Below are 17,326 nucleotides of genomic sequence, written 5' to 3'. Positions count from 1 at the left end.
AGGGCTTTTGTATTTATCTTGTAATCCCCTCCCCTAATTTTCCTCTCTCATTTGTGAATGGTACGTGTTATACAGACTCCATATATATTCCTTGCTGTGACATGACTGCCAGTCAGTGACGAGCACTCGGTAGTCTGTCTGGTAAGCGGGCACGTCTGGGTGTGTGTCGTTAGGGACCCAGAATTACGAACAGTATTTGAGAATCGGTAGAGAGACCGTTTCTAAGCCACTTTCTTCGTGAGGGAATTACTTTCCCTAACATTTCCTCAATATACCCTGCCCGCTTTCCCTGGAACACGTCTAATGTGGCTGTTCCACTTTAGGTAGTTCTGGATTGTAGTCGAAAGACATTTTAGGGTTGTTGCAGTTTTCAGTGAAACATAAAGGGTGCCCAGAAACAGTCTGAAAATTTGTAAGCGTGCTGCAGGGCAGGCTGTGCTGAGAAATAATTGTAAAGAAAAAAAAATTATACGTTGCGCCATTTCCGAGTTAATTAGCATTGAAGTTAGCCAACGTGACTGTTGCCCGTGCAAATTCAAGCGGCCAGCCAGATAAAATTAGTGGTAGTTATTCTCATAGCGTAGATGAAAGCGCACAGGACCGCTCTGTCTTTGGCTCGGGTTCGATCCTTGCTACCGTCCCATGTTCAATTTTTGTATCGCTCTCTTGTTCGGTTTTAGGAAACCAAACGTGAAGCGCATTTGGCGACACCGACTCTGGTGGGCCGGTAGAATTTGCGTTGCGCAACAGCCTGATTGCATAACTTCGATGCTGAGTAACTCGGAAAAGGCGCCACGCATCGAATTTTCTTCTTAACACTCATTCTCAGCACAACCCACCGTGAAACGTCGCTACAACCTTTTCAGATTGTTGCTCACCACCCTGTATAACTATAGCGGAACCGAACGCTAGTAGACCTTTCCACATATCGATTAGCAAACGTTGCGTTCGTCTATGTTGAGGGCCAGCTGCAAATCCTTGCACCAAGCACAGGCCGTCAGCAGGTCTTGATGATTTTCTTACACTGCACTTCTGTTAATTGGTGAGTCTCAAATACGAAATACAATGTACATGTATCAACTCCAACCAGAAGAAATAAAGGTAGATTATAATGTTTTTTTTATCTCTGGTTTTTGGATGTTTCCTACTGCTACAGCACAAGTGACTTCTCGTGGTAAGAAAACGATTTAAGGAAGAAGTAAGTCACAGATTTGCCCGACGTTAACTATTGTCCGTCCTTACTTCATAAAGCTGGTGCATTTCGAGAGACACCGACATGCGAAGGACCGTGTGCAAGGAACTGGATAGTACAAACTCTTCAGTAAGGTCAAAAATGAGCGGGCGTGAAAAATTCTTTCGCAGAAAAAAATGTTTCGCTTTTAACTCCGTATTGAGGACAACGCTTTGTAAATATTTCGTCTGGAGAAATAATTACGGGGATTCCAAAGATGTTTCTTTTGATGTTTCACAGCGTGCGGGTGGAGAATATGAAAGAGAGGCACATATTAACGAGTTCTTTTCCTCACCTTCCGACTACAAAACCGAACCACGGACAAAGTAAGGGCTGTGGCATGCAGACTTTAATTAACACTAGAGTGTCATTGCAAGGTACAACTTTTTTCAGAACCCAGCTGTTCTATATTATTTTCAGATATATTGTTTGGTGTCAGAAATCAAACAGTACTCTACAGTAAAGACGCCGAAAATTTTTCTTGTAGCAAACACACCTCAGCAAAATTTTTTGAAGAATCTCGTAATGAGCTCGAGAGGTTGAGACAGACAAATTAAAACTGAACTCTTCCAGCTGCTATTGATTTTGAATGGGAAATATGGTTACTGACTATGTGCAGTAATTGGAGACGAGAGACAACAACCTTTAAGAACAATGTCTGCCCACTTTACGACAACGTACAGAATTCGAACCACAAATTCAGAGCCATGCTCAGTATTACAGCAAAGGAATACCACCATTACTTCTGACGAAACATCTTTCTGCTAATTCCACGGCGAATGTTTAGTTAGTGGATTAAACTTCTGTGTCGCACATTGTCAGGCATTATAGTCAAATCGGAAAATTACCACGTTGAACAAAGTCCAACATTTGAGCGGAAATGGTTAAGGACAGCTAGAGTTATACGACCCGTTGATACCGAAGCTATTAGAAGCGTGCGTAGATACGTTCAGATAATTAGCAATGTTGGCGAGAACAACTTAACCTGGTAGGTTTGCTAACCCGCCGAACAGTACTGGCAGCTGGGATGCCGTCCTGCAGGGACACGGCCGAGCCGTGACATTTGCTGCTCCCCTCCTAAGCCTTTCTTATCCAGTGACCTATTTGCTCGTGGTCTTCGACGGAAGTTGGCAACACTGACCAGTATCGATACCTTGCTATACTTCCTAAACGGAATCAACGGGAAACCGAAAGGTGAAAAGGAAATGTCTGTGGCCGCAAAAGAGATTGTGGCTTCTGTATTATTCACTTCTTATTACGTTTAGAACAAGAGGTTAAAATAATTCTGGTACATTTAATAGTTATGAATCAGAGTTCAAAACTACGCCAGATTTTATTATGATATTGAGAGAATTACGAAAGGCGTAACTTTCCTGTAAGAAGTGCTACAGTAATGAAATGTCACCAGCCAGTATGGCTATATCCATTGTGTACAATCATTTATCATGAAACTGTAATCAGGAAAACGAAACAGGAAATGTGGTAACTTCAAATGACGACATCGTAAACTATTAAGGTATGTATATACCGCTAGCTGCCAAAGACGGCATTGCCAGGTATTCATTTTGCCAAATCTGTAATAAAATTTAAAATAAAAAATGAGGTGTGTTTGTAGTGTAATACACTGGACAGTGCCTGTATGCTGCCCGCAGCAGCTTCGTGTGTCTGCAACGCGATTTTGTACACGTCTCTGTGGCAACGTCTCTATGGCAACGTCTCTTCATAGCTCTATAGATCGCGATTGTCAACGCTTACGGCCGTTTACGCTTCGCACTTCAAAGCTGTCAAAAGCGCTGCCACGTGTCAGGAATCTCCTTAAATTGTCTCGACTGTAGAGGTAAGTAGTAAGAAAAAGAGGTATGAAAACTTCATGCGTGTTCATGCATTTTTCGCGCATCTCTGTGTTTATGACGTATCTTCTGAAGTATGTGCTGTACCATGATATAACAGTGTAGCTGCATTTCGATGTATTTGTGGATACTCTCTGCGAAATTTATTGCGAATATAGTTAGTAGCACAGAAGAATTTAAACATTGTATACGATACGGCAGTTTTTCAGGCATCTCCTTGTTTATGTGGTCGTATCTCCTGAACCATGATATCAGGCAGGATTGTTATCAGGCAGTAAGGGATATGGTTACCAGTTTTGCTTGAAATCGGTCATTTGGTTTAGAACGAGACGTGAAACGACACACACACACACACATTTTTATAATATGTGTAGCTATTACTAAGAATGGGTAGCAGATACGAGACTGATGTTTGTAGACAAATTTCAATTGAAGAACTGATTATTCTCCATCGACGCCATAGTCTTTGGAGACCGCACGGCTTTTACCCGCCTTTTCCTATTGCTTACTCGTGATTTCCCGAAAATGTCGAACATCTTTCACCTTTTTACTTCTTCGAAGGATTTTTCTAGGTCGACAAATTTGAAGAAGTACTCATACTTCCTAAGTATTGCAGCCATTACCAAATGAAACTTCAGAAATGCCTCTGGTGCCTTTACGTACTCTAAAGCCAAACCGATCGTTGTCTAACAGATTCTCAGTTTTTTCTTCTATCCCTTCTTCCTTGGCCTACACAAATCCGACAGTCTGCTCCGTCTCAAATGACCTAGCCGTCGACAGTACGTTAAAGCGTAATCTTCATTACTTCGTCTCCTTTTGCCACATAATCCTGTATACACGAAATGTCTGCCCATAATCCCGTACACACGACATATCTGCCGGTGAAGCAGATCACTTTGGGCTGAATACAGTCTTCCCCAGAAACGTTGTCTCACAGCACTTGTGAAAGATGAGTTTGTGTCAGATAACCAACTACGCACGCCTGTCCATCCGAAGGTGAAAATGTGACAAAAGCGTGCGAGCCTCCATGGGGAAGGAGGAAAGAGCGCGTGGAGGACAAGAAAAAGAATGAGGGGGCGCAGGGAGAAGATGGGTAACAGAGTGGACGAGGTAGTTATTAATTCGCGGATGGCGAGGCGGTAACTCATTTAGACCGAGTGGAAGAGAGGGGTTGGTCTGTGTCCAGAAGAGTGGGAGGGGGGTGGGGGTGGGTACAGTGCTGGGGGTGGAGGTGCATCTGCGTCATGCCCGCCTGGGGCCGTGCGACGGCCACTCCACGTGGCGAGCACTGATTGACAATCGCCTGTCTCCATCCATTATCATCGGCTGCCCCTGCCCCGTCAACTGCGTCTCCAGACAAGGCACCCCCTGCCACTCACCCTCCTCCCGCTCCCTCCCGGCAGTTTTTTAAATTGAGCTCCAGCAGCGCTCGTTTATTTCCACTTTTCTCTGAGGCGGGAGCAGTCTCATGCGGCCATAGAGACTTACTTTACTCTTTTTGTGTGGACAATATCCGTCGGGATTAAATTAAATGAAGGTATCGCCAGAGGGTTAAAGAATTTTCCTTAGAATGATGATAATTTAAAAAAAAGATAGAGAGCCGGAGTTTTCCTTAAATATTTCGTATCCTCATTAGCAAAATTTGATCCTGTTATTCACATTTTGCAGTTCTTTGTTGTCATACAACAGCTACTAAATTAATGTATTTCCTGCTCGTGTCTTTTGACTGACTTGATGTTGCCCGGCACAAATTCCTCTCCTGTGCCAACCTCTTCATCTCTGACCAATGCCTATGCCCGATATTTATTATATGGCTGTACAATGCAAGAGGTGTCTTTTCCTACAGTTCTTATATTCTACAGCCCCCTCTTGTAGGCTCCAGTGGAATTTATTTCTTGCTGTATTAACATTTATTCTGTCATTCCTTTCATCTTGCCCTTTCTCGTTGTTCACGTTTTGCACGTGTTCCTCACCTCACCGATTTATGGGGAAAGCTCCATTAAACGTCGGTTCTACTGGTCTAGCTGTAATGCCTGGGTACCGAAAGGTCGCGGGATCGGTCGGATTCCGGTTGGACCACAGACATTCTCAGCGTGCGTTAAGTGTAGGCTTTACCTCTCAACGATGTGAGGAGTCAGCAGGAGGGACGACTCGTGGCTCGGATTCCTCGTTAAACTGTAGGCCCCCTTTCTCCGATTAGACAACGGGACTAGGATAGGGACAAGCAAGAGGTCCATACAAAGACTTGTACTCTGCCACAGACCCACACGAAATCGTTATTATTATTAATCCGTTATTAATTTCCGTTGTCTTTCTGTATCACCAGATCTCAAATGCTTCGATTATCTTCGCTTCCACTTTCCACAGACACCATGAATCACTTCCATACAGTAGTGTACTCCAGAAGTAGTTAACAGAATTCCGATAGAACTTTTACTTTCACCATGAACTCTCTCTTACGTCCTCTTTGTCCCGTTCGTCATTCGTTATTTTGCTACCAAGGCATCAGAATTACACCATTTCGTCCACCGCAATTTTTATGTACATTTCGTCATTAACCTCATTTTCGATGCTCTTCACTACTTCCGTCTTTCTTTACTTTCAATCCGTACTGCTCTTAACCCACTCGCATATAGTTACAAAAGTTACACCCAACTATGGCCTTAGTTTCTGAGCCTCGTTTTTCAAGCGACTTCTTTTTGCATAGATTTCCTTACAAAATATTATTATTATTATTATTCTAAGCGTTTACTTTACTGGTAGTTAGTTTGAAGAAAAAGTTTCGTACCTGCTAGACAAAATAAAATTACAATCTTCTCTTCAAACACTAAGGAACTTTCCGAGTGATTGTTTTTCTGGATTTTATCAGATATGTCATGACGCAGACACGCGAGTATTTTTACCATTTGTTGGGACAATCGAGAGGGCAGTTAAATTATTCACCTTGTTTGCATTCAGAAATTGCGCGGTCCCTCACTTGAGCGGCCGATCACAACGCGAGGTCCCGTAACTCGCCTTGCATACCGATTAGCGGGGGACCATTGAGCAGTCTTCCCTCAGCGCATGTCTCGCGACGTTAAACAAAGGCCACGCCGCTTCCCTATCAAAAGCCACCCAGCAGAGAACCCAAACGACAAAGCTCTGCAGCGGCCGTAACGAGGAAGGACTCTTCCCACACCGCCTAACTAATGTCCAGTGACGACGAATGCAGAAAAAGCATAAACATTGAACTCTTAATTGGAGGGAGATCAATTCGGTTCCCGCTACGAGCAAATAAGATACATATGTCCCGTGGGATCCTCCACTTCAGAGCTATAATTTTTTGATTGTATTTCTTTGAAGGTGCTTAATCTCAAGTGCTCCCGGCTCCCACCAGACGGCAGTCACCTGACGAAGAATGACCATACCGCTCATTTTCGAAATCACAAGTCTTAACTCCTGTTTGATGCAGTCTGAACACCAAGAAAAACTTACTCAAAGATGCGGCCGCGAGAAAACTACGATGGTTTCTCCACCCTGTTAAGCAGCACAGTCATCACGACGTCTCTGCTTCTTCGAGATATATCACAAAATACTGAAGCTTGAATACTGTGAATCCCCTGAACTAACATGAGCCATACCGAAGTGAAGCTTCCAACAAATGGTACGCAGAGGGAACGCAATTTCATTATTTTTTTTATTTTTTATTTATTTTTGTCATCTTTCTGCCTGGAATTCCTCTCTTCGTCTCAGAGTAGCACTTGCGTCAAGCATCCTCAGTTATTAGTTGGATACATTCCAGTCTTGTCTTCCCAAGCCGTTTTGACCCTCTACGGATCCTTCTGGTACTATGGAAGCTATTCCCTCGTGTCTTAACAAATGTCCTAGCACCGTGCCCCTTCTTTTTGTCTGTAACTTCCGCGTTTTCCTCCACTCGCCAATTGTTAAAAGAACTTCCACTTTCTCGTCTCATCGGTCCACCTAGTTTTCAATATTGTTTCGTATCACCAGATGTCAAAAAGTCCGATTCTCTTCTTTTCCACTTTTTCCCACAGTGCATGACTGATATTGGTACATTTCAATGCTCCTAACGCTATACCCTCATAAATTTGTTCCTTAATTCTTGTATTAACCTATTGAAGCAATTATTAAAATTTTTATTGGAACTGCCTCAGCTGCAGTTAATCACACGTTTAAAAATCACGTTTAAAAATAATCTTCAGCTCTGATTAATCACGACTTGTGGAAATCAAAATTGTTTAAAAAGAATATAGCCATAAGACTTTTTAGTGAATTTCGACTTTTCACAGTACTTCTTTAAACAGATCTGGAGGTGATTCTGATCAAGTGTGACGAGTAGCAACTGAGATCATTATAATAAATATTTTAAAAAATTATACAGTTGCCGCATCTCTCATATGTAATCAGTTATAAATATTACTCCAGGTTTTGTTTTACTCGAACGATATACTTTTTGTAAAGATATCTGGAAATTCTTGAAATGTCAAGTACAGTGAAATAATACTGGTTAATTTTCACAAACGTGCCTGGTCAATGATCCGAAAAAAGTCAAAATGGCTGGAATCGGTAATTACAATGTACTCTGAGGCAAGTGATTTTCTCATGGCCTAACAGTGTGCGTAGAGAACGTATATAAACGTTACGTCTTTCGTGCACCTTCGTACGACTGTTTTGTGTTTGATGGACCTGTGTTACCATCCCCTTGAGGGCATTAGTTGCTGTACTATCGATGAGACAGCCAGTGGCTGAGGCGTTTGGACACCCCTGCCCGCAGATGCAGCCAGGCAGGGACGCAGGCGGGACACGACCTCTGTGGTCGTGATCCCCGAAGAGAAACCGTGCTCTGGGATGCGCACGCACGGCCCCGTTACATACTGTACTCTGCGGTCGCTACCGTTGCCTGGAGTCGAACAGCGGACTGCAGAGTTCGTCACTCTTTCATCTCACTGTTGCTCCATTTATTCACATTGTATAGGAGAAAGGAGTGAGGTGTTAGGGACAAGTAACGAGAGCCTTAATCCAGATACTTTCCCCACAAGCTTCTATACAGTGTATGGCGGAGGGTACTTTGTGCCAATGTCGGCATATTTGTATGTGGAGGTAGCTATATACAGTTTTATACCTTACCAGATGGAGCACTCTTTTACCTTATTCTTGTAATCGCAGCGTGCAACTGGGGCATCGTAACGGCTTGCCCAGTACCAATTAAGAAAGGAAATCGGTTTCCCGCATTAGTCTGCGACCATCGTGGATACTCAGTGATAAAAAATGTGTAGATCATTTAATACATTTCTTTATTTAAAAAGACGCATTGGATGTTGTCATCATCAGGTCAAAACTTAGAAATTGTAAAATATCGTTCATTGTAAGTGCCTATGCCTAAGATTTGAATTAGTTATAGGTATTTTTGGTACTGACACTGAGCGATGGTTTATAACTTTTAGATGACAATAGCTGTAACCGAAACGTCGTTATAAACAGTGACAGCGCTGCGTCACTGTTCATTAGGCATTCACGGCTTCCGTCATACCCGGGAACAACCAAATTTGACAGGCTGGAGCAACACATCAGCTATGCTGCAAATGACAGCCACACAAACTTCATAAAAAAAAATGGCCCTGAGCACTATGGGACTTAGCTGTTGAGGTCATTAGTCCTCTATAACTTAGAACTACTTAAACCTAACTAACCTAAGGACATCACACACATCCATGCCTGAGGCAGGATTCGAACCTGCGACCGTAGCGGTCGTGCGGTTCCACACTGTAGCGCCTAGAACCGCTCGGCCACTCCGGCCGGCCAAACTTCATCGATCCATGTTTGGACGTTAAAGAGGTATCAGTGTGTGCTCAAGACAGAACCATGTTTCAGTAATAATGTGTGTCTGTTATAGGCACAAATGAAAGGATCTTGTAGAAGACAAAGAAAAAGGAAGAAATCCTATTAAACGTCCGTGTTTTCCCCAATACAATGTATGCAGAAATGCAGTCATCCCGACAGTGTAGTACTGTTGACGTCCAAATATTTGGATTATGTTCCTTATGGTGTTGGAATGCGTATGTGGTACGTCCATGCTGCTACACATGTACACTTTCATGAGGCTGTTCGCTAATACGTAGCACGAATCTTAAACAAATAGATCGCTTGTATCTCGACAATATCATGGCCTGCCAGGTCCCCCGACCTGAAACATTTGGACTTTCTTTGTGCGGAGTTATTTGAAAGCTTTGTTGCATTCAAGGCCTCTTAAGAGTGTCGATGAACTCGGGAGATGCATTGTGTACTGTTGTTTGTGCATTCAGAGCACGGCAGGGATCTTTGAACGTGTGCGATGAGGAGACGTTCTCATGAACGGTAGCCCTACGAACACTTACTGTAATGAGTCTGTCCTCAAGTGCTTGTCTGCTGTTTGGATCCTAGGGGACTCTCTTATAAGATTTCGTTTGTAACTGTAATAGTCAAACACCCAGCAAGGCATTAGCTACACTATGTGATCAAAAGTATCCGGACACTTGGCTGAAAATGACTTACAAGGTTATGGCGCCCTCCATCGGTAATGCTGGAATTCAATACGGTGATAGCTCACCCTTACCCTTGATGACAGCTTCCACTCTCGCAGGCATATGTTCAATCAGGTGCTGGAAGATTTCTTGGGGAATGGCAGCCCATTCTTCACTGAGTGCTGCAGTGAGGAGAGTTATCGAGTCGGTCGGTGAGGCCTGGCACGAAGTCGGCGTTCCAAAACATCCCAAAAGTGTTCTATAGCATTTAGGTCGTAGCTCTGTGCAGGCCAGTCCATTACAGGGATGTTATTGTCGTGAAACCACTCCGCCACAGGCCGTGTATTATGAACAGGTACTCGATCGTGTTTAAAGATGCAGTCGCCATCCCCGAATTGCTCTTCAACAGTGGAAAGCAAGAAGGTGCTTAAAATATCAATGTAGGCCTGTGCTGTGATAGTACCAAGCAAAAACAGCAGGGTTGCAAGCCCCCTCCAAGAAAAACACGACCACAGCGTAACACGAACGCCTCCGAATTTTACTGTTGGCACTACACACGCTGGCAGACGACGTTCACCGGGCATTCGCCATACCCACACCCTTCCATCGGATCGCCACATTGCGTACCGTGATTTATCACTCCACACAACATTTTTCTATTGTTCAATCGTCCAATGTTTACACTCCTTACACCAAGCGAGGTGTCGTTTGAAGTTCACCGGCGTGATGTGTGGCTTATGAGCAGCTACTCGACTATGAAATCCAAGTTTTCTCACCTCTCGCCTAACTGTCATAGTACTTGCATGGATGCTGATGCAGTTCGGAATTCCTGTGTGATAGTCTGGATAGATGTCTGCCTATTACACTGTAACCTCCCAACAGAAAAATTAAATAATAACCTCCCAACAGTAAAAAAATATGATTATATAATTCACATTCAGCGTAACTTCCCAATAAATAAACTGCGTAACCTATCAATAATAAAATGTGACTAATCTCTTAATAAAAAAATTGTGGCTCACTTATTACAACCTTTCAATAATTGACTGTGAATTTAAACTGGTAAATTTTGGAAGTCAGCAGTGCTGCGTCATGGCCCTGAAAGATCATTCTGAATAAATAGAAAATTCTTACCTCAATAAGGTCGCCGGATAACGCGTATATATCTGCTCCTATAAGAATTTTTTCTCGCACAGCTCAGTGCAATGCTGGCCGATAGATTTGTCATGTATAAAAAGAAACAACTAATTTTTCTTTACAATAATCAGGATGACCAAGGATTGGAGCAATTAGTAAAATCTTTAAATTGAGTTGAATGATTGTCAAAAGTTAATTTTTATAAGAAAAATTATTATTGATAGATTTCTTTTTAAAAGCATTTACATGGGACTTGATATAACAATACTACACATGCGCGAGGCTGCTTTTATACTACAACGCTCAGGCAACGCCATCGCTCCCACGACCGGCCCAGCTAACTCCACACACGACTGCTAGCTACTACTACTACGACTGCTACACAGTGTTGCTCTCTGGTCTGAGATACTCTTACAGCTTACCTATCGCAGGCAGCGCTTGAGCAATCCATCGAAATTACATCTGCTCGAGTGCGCTACACATTATGACCCTCTTCAACTGTCGTCGGTCTCTATTAGTCAACAGACGAGGTCGACCTGTACGCTTTTGTGCTGTACGTGTCCCTTCTCGTTTCACTTCACTATCATATCGGAAACAGTGGATCTAGGGATAGAAGTGTGGAAATCTCGCATACAGACGTATGGCACAACTGACACCCAGTCACCTGACTACGTTCGAAGTCCGTGAGTTCCGCGGAGCGCCCAATTCTGCTCTCTCACCATAATGACTACTGAGGTCGCCGATATGGAGTACCTGGTAGTAGGTGGCAGCACAATGCACACCAAAGTGTGTTTTTTGGGGTGTCCGGATACTTTTAATCTCATAGTGTATGTGTCGTATCGGCCGCCGCACAGCAGCCGTCAACTCGGCGCGGCGTGCTACAACACGCGCGGCACACAGCGAGTACCGCTGGCGCCGCACACGATGTCAACAACTGGCGCCAGTGAACGCGTCGTCGCGGGGTTAGCGGCAGCGTACACACCACTATCGATACGGATTACCCTGGCGGCGCTGCCCTTGCCACCAGAGTGAGCAACCGTATAAGGGCGCCATCGACCAACACTCTGATTGGCCGGAACTGCGGATTTAAGCGAGCTCCCTGAACCCGTTTAACCAGTTCAATCTTCGCCGATGACTGTGTTACTACCCGGCTGCTGGAGTCACGACGACCGAGCCGTACTGTTGCCTCCCTGGCTGGAAACTTGCGACGCGTCGGTATCGACTGGTTGGCAGTGGTTTGGACTTGTATTCTCTACTAGTAACTCTGATTGCTCCTTGGCGCTACAGCCAGCGAAGTGTTGTGTAGTCGAACTTAAGTTTTGTTTCGAGTGACAGAAGGTCAAATAAATTTGGTTATCACGGAATATTTGTTGTGTTATAGTGCGGAGATACAGTATGTTAAGTAGACTGGCTTGACTTTCCATTGATTTATACTGGTGTTGGTGGCACTCGTGATGCCTGATGACGGCGTCTCCGCTACTGCCGAATCGTTGCATTGTTTCGATGGTTATGGTTCGGGCGAGAGTCCTTGCTTCCGCGCTGTATGTTGGCCGAGGCGCGAGCGTTGTAAGTGGGGCAGCTGGCCCGCAGCTGTGAAGCACACACACACACACACACACACACTCAGCGTTTTTGTCGCTGCCGAACCTCACACCCCCGGCTACCCCACACCCCTCTCCTCTCTCGCAACCCCTGCTCATTGTCCGCCCAAACGAACGCAGTTACCGCCGCTGCTGCACCCACCCCCGCAGCGGACGGCGTCTCTCGCCTACGCGCTCCCTGCGCGTACACGCACAAGCACACGCCCCACGCTGGACAATGGACCGCGCGGGCAGCTGGGAAGGTGTGGCGCGCATTGTCCGGCAAGCACGCGCGAGGTCGATAGTCCAGAGCTGGAAAAAAAAAGCTGTAAGGCACGGACCCCTTCCTCCGGAAAAACTGTCCGCTCCTAATAAGAGGAGCAGTGTTTTAAGCTTCCTTTCTTCTGGTGCCGCCTCACGGGACACGCGCCGAGGGTGGACCGGCGGCCAAAGTAGATGAACACGGGGCTGTGACTCATCCTTATTGAGTCCTGAGGGAGGACGCCGGAGTCTTTATTACAAAAGACGGGCCCGCTGTCCGCAGGGCACCCCTCTCGGACCGGATTTAAATTTCATTAGCTTCGGACACGACCCGCGCACGCGTCCCGTGGGTCGGTTGGATGGGATGCGATGGTCACCCCGCACCCTCTTCGCAGCGCCTCTTCGGTTCTTACCCCGGTCGCCTCTGTCGGTCCGGCGACGTCTTACGGACATCACATGCGCGGTAATTGGCACCACTGGAGCCCTCGCCCTACATTAACACGGAGACGCAAGTTGCGGGAAGTTTCGGCCAGTTCCAGAATCCCCCTAAAAAGGTATACCGCTTCACGCACTTCAGGGAGATTCGCAGGTGCTGCCACGCAGCTTGTAAATGTTTAACCCTTGCGTTAGCAGTACATCTCCATAACACGCATTACAAACTGAGGGTACCGTGTACGCACCCTAAAAAAATATCTAACAAATTAAAGTTTGTTGGTTGTTGTTATAACAACAACATTCTTTTTAAAGAGGTACTGATGCAGAACCTGAAAATATCGTTTAGCACATTCTTCTCAATATCAAAGCGCTTTCAATGACGTGTATTACCAACTGTGCATGAGCAACACAAAAAGCAGATATCATTAATTGTTGTTGACTTTTACTCACCACATTCATATTAAAGAAGCATTGATGTCCATTTAAGGTCCTGAAACTAAACATATTGAACATGATATTCACTGGGAAAAGTGCTATCAATTATTGAGAGCTGCATATTAAAAGATTTCCGGAACCTGGTAGATAAATCCGTTAAAAACAATAAAAAATTTCACAATTTTAAAATGTGAAAAACTGACCCGATTACGATATTTTCTAAAGGTGGCCACAAAATACCTCTTACCCTCTTTATGTTGTGAGGGTTAAACAACATGTTCAAAAGGTTAAACTGCAACTTAAATAAAAGAAAAACACTTTTATTGATCATTACGGGTGGTGTTTTTTAAGTCAGAACCGCGTTGAAATAAAAATAAAACAAGTAGACTTTTCTTAGCCGTTTTATTTCTGCATGAAAGGCTGCAGTCTAGCCTACTTTTCCGCGTAATTCCCACCAATATTAAGGCACTTACCGTATCGAACAAGCAGCCTTTGAGTACCAGCATCGTAGAAATCTGGCGCCTGACTAGGCGGCAGCTGCATCAGGCACACTTGTAGACACTTGATGCAACTCATCACGTTACGTAGAAATCATAACGCACCTTTTCTCCCTCACTTTTTCATCAACTTTCAGCGCCAAGTCGTCAGCAATAACTGATGGTCTTCTAGTTCGTTCCTCATCGTGCACATTCGTACGACTATCTTCACAAGCTCTCAGGCCCTTCCGTATCATTCATTCGCTCGTAATGTTCTCCACACACTTCACTTATCTGGCTACGAATTTCAGTCGCATTCACGGCTTTAGCACTAAGATCTCAGCGGGATTCTCAAGCAGAGAAGGCATTTCTAATACAAACAAACGTAAACATGCCGAATATTCGTGGGAATGATCTAGAAAAGTAGACACGCAAAAAATAGCTAACAAAAATCTACTTGTTTTATTTTTATTTCAGAACTGCACTTAAGCAAAGAAACATGCCTCGTAGTTTCACCACATAGAGACGTTCATCAGAGCCATAAAAAAATGTACTGTACTTAACGGAGGTAATATTACGTCTTTCACAGCTAGAGGACGGGATTTTGAAAGTAACACTCAGATTACTTTTTAATAATCAAGAATTGGCTATATTAACTACACTGACGTCATAAATCGAAAGCTTCATATAGCACATTACAAAAAATTTTGTAGCATTGTTACTTCACATCATGTTCATGTTTAAATAGCGTCATGTTCGCCAAGATGACTTTTAAAGATATTGGTATATGCCCAACCCCTACTTCGTGCAGACATTATGGGAACTTGTGACCAATGCATGTGACGCAATGTGAATGGAGCCGGGTGTATTTGAAAGAGTGCGTGATTCAGTGTGACGAAGGGCTGAAGGACGTATTAGAATCATGCAGCACTGCCTATAGTGTCTGTTTCTACGTAAGTATTTTTATTGTAAGGAATTCGTGCTCTGCGGTGTCTCGTTACGTAATCGCGTTTCCTTTGATTTCTTACCCATTGTATCGGTACTGCACTGAAAACAGCAAGTAGTAGCGGAAATGTCAAACGTACACGCTGTGTGTGTGTGTGTGTGTGTGTGTGTATCTTGTTTGTAAATAGACTTGTTCCATGCACTCAACTGTGAGAGAAAAATACTAATGCAGAGGAGGAAAAAAGGGGTGGAAAAGAGAAAATAAGACTGAACTTTCTGATCTGAGACTTGAGAAGGAGCGGTCTGTTCAAGTTGATAAAAAACTTTCTAAAGCAAATATCGCATAACTATTTCTTTATTTTCAACAACTGGTATCCACAAAAATTTGCTGTGATGTTCAGGTCTTCAGAAATGTTTGTTACAAAATGTGTTGATTGTGAGTTGGAACCTGTAGTCGTATTAGTGGATAAAGTGATACATTTTATCTACTAATATGACAACTTGGCACGATATTCCAACTCACAGTGAACACGTTTTGTAACAAGTATTTTTGAAGATCTCAGATGACAGCATAGTCTGCTGAAATCGGTTATTGAAAATGAATAAATATTTATGCGAAATTGCTTTTAGAATATTTTTTACTGATAAAATATGGACTTTGTAGGGGAATGAGGTAAACAAACAAAGCACTGCCAAATTACGAGAACTTATTAAGTAATAAAAACAGGCTACTGATATAAACCGACAAACGTGCGTGTACACAGAATTTCAAATATTGTTGAGATTGGCCGATAAATCTCTGTACTTGTAACTATAGAACAGCTGAGGATGGGAATGCCGTGGCGAAACATGTCGAGTCAAACAATTATTGGAAACAGAAAGTGACTGAAGCAAAACATACATGGATGTTTATGCACTGTATAGAACGACTGCCTTTCTTAACCGATTACAGAGCAACGTGGCTAAATATAAGTGTGGCGGGATAAATCCGGACCGGTGGATATAACAGATGTATCAGACACGAGAGGCAGATGGGACTGTCTACCTGATTCTTGGCTTTGATCTTCCCGTCCGAGTGACCTACAATCATGGAAGAAGGGCGGACTGACGACCAAGTTCGGCGAGTGGCCGAGCGGCTGGGGGCGGAGGTGAGGGGGAGGTGTGAGGCCGAGGGTAGTTTGTGAACTGCGGAAAGCGCCACAAACACCCCAAAACGGTGACCCCTGCGACGGGCGTGAAACCGCCCACTTAACTACGGGGGTGCGAGGGTGTGTATAGCGAGTGCGGAAGAGGGGAGGTGTATGTGTGCGTCTCTGCGTGGGAGGGGAGGGGCGGCCTCAGCTGCCGAACCCCTTCCTCACACACACACACACACACACACACACACACACAAGTGGGTCGGCTGCCCATCGGCAGCAGCAAGGAGCCCCTCATACGCACTGTGTAAACATACAACTCAAAAGGCAGAGATCTGCAGAAGCGATGAGTTTGTGTTTGTCCACTTGAACACGTCCTAACCTGTCAAGATTTTGAGCGAAACAGCCTGCTACCACCTTTATGCGCGCCTGTCTTGATGTCTCAAGTCCTGAACACTGTAGCTCCTTTCCTTTTTCATCGAAAATTTCACCAATATTACAGTTATCGTTTAGACAGTCAGCTCGCACCTTTCTTTTAAATATTCCCATAGCACAGATAAAAGAAAAGAGAGATTAAATTATATAATCCACAATATCACCATATATCTTAACAATCGCCAAACTTAAAAAAACACTTTTTTCAAAAGAAAAGCGTGCCACATATTCTCAGAGGAAGTAGTGTCGTTCAAAACTAGAACGAAAGGTCCCATAATTGTACCTCAGCAAACACCTGTTGAGATATAGGCTGTTTTACTTGTGACCATCATTTAGAAGCAATCACAAGAGATGGCGTAGTAAATTTACCACAATATTCACGTGTGTGCAGATGCAAAACCTCGACAAATCATGTCGGTGAGGCACCGGCATCGCTTCAGTATCATTTTATGGGTGGGAGTTGTGGCATACTCTTGGGGCTATACATTTTACCGGTCACATTTACAGGTGCCGTGCAATGAATATTCAGCGCTATGGGAGAACAATACCCATGCAGAAAAACAAGGACTGCGGTTTTTACGCGACGGGGTACCACCCTCCATGGGTCGTGCAGATTTAGCTCACCGCAGCGTTTCATGGAGAATGGCTTGATCGAGGAGGTACGGTAGCATTACTTCCACAATGACAGGATTTGAATCCGTTAAGTTTATGGCTAGAGGGCATAAAGGCTTAGCGAAAAGATATTTCTGCCATTTGGCTGTATATAAACTGTTTTCTCACTCTCTAGATTTCTATCTCAGGCTATTTGGTCTGTTACAAAGTCAAAAAATCATCTGACTTGAGTGAAACGCAAGTCATCGTAGTAAAATACGGCGTATGTCCAACACAGTGACAATGAGCAGACG

Source organism: Schistocerca piceifrons, chromosome 9 (genome assembly GCF_021461385.2).
Source record: "Schistocerca piceifrons isolate TAMUIC-IGC-003096 chromosome 9, iqSchPice1.1, whole genome shotgun sequence".
NCBI lineage: Eukaryota > Metazoa > Arthropoda > Insecta > Orthoptera > Acrididae > Schistocerca > Schistocerca piceifrons.
Note: the sequence above shows the minus strand (reverse complement) of the source record.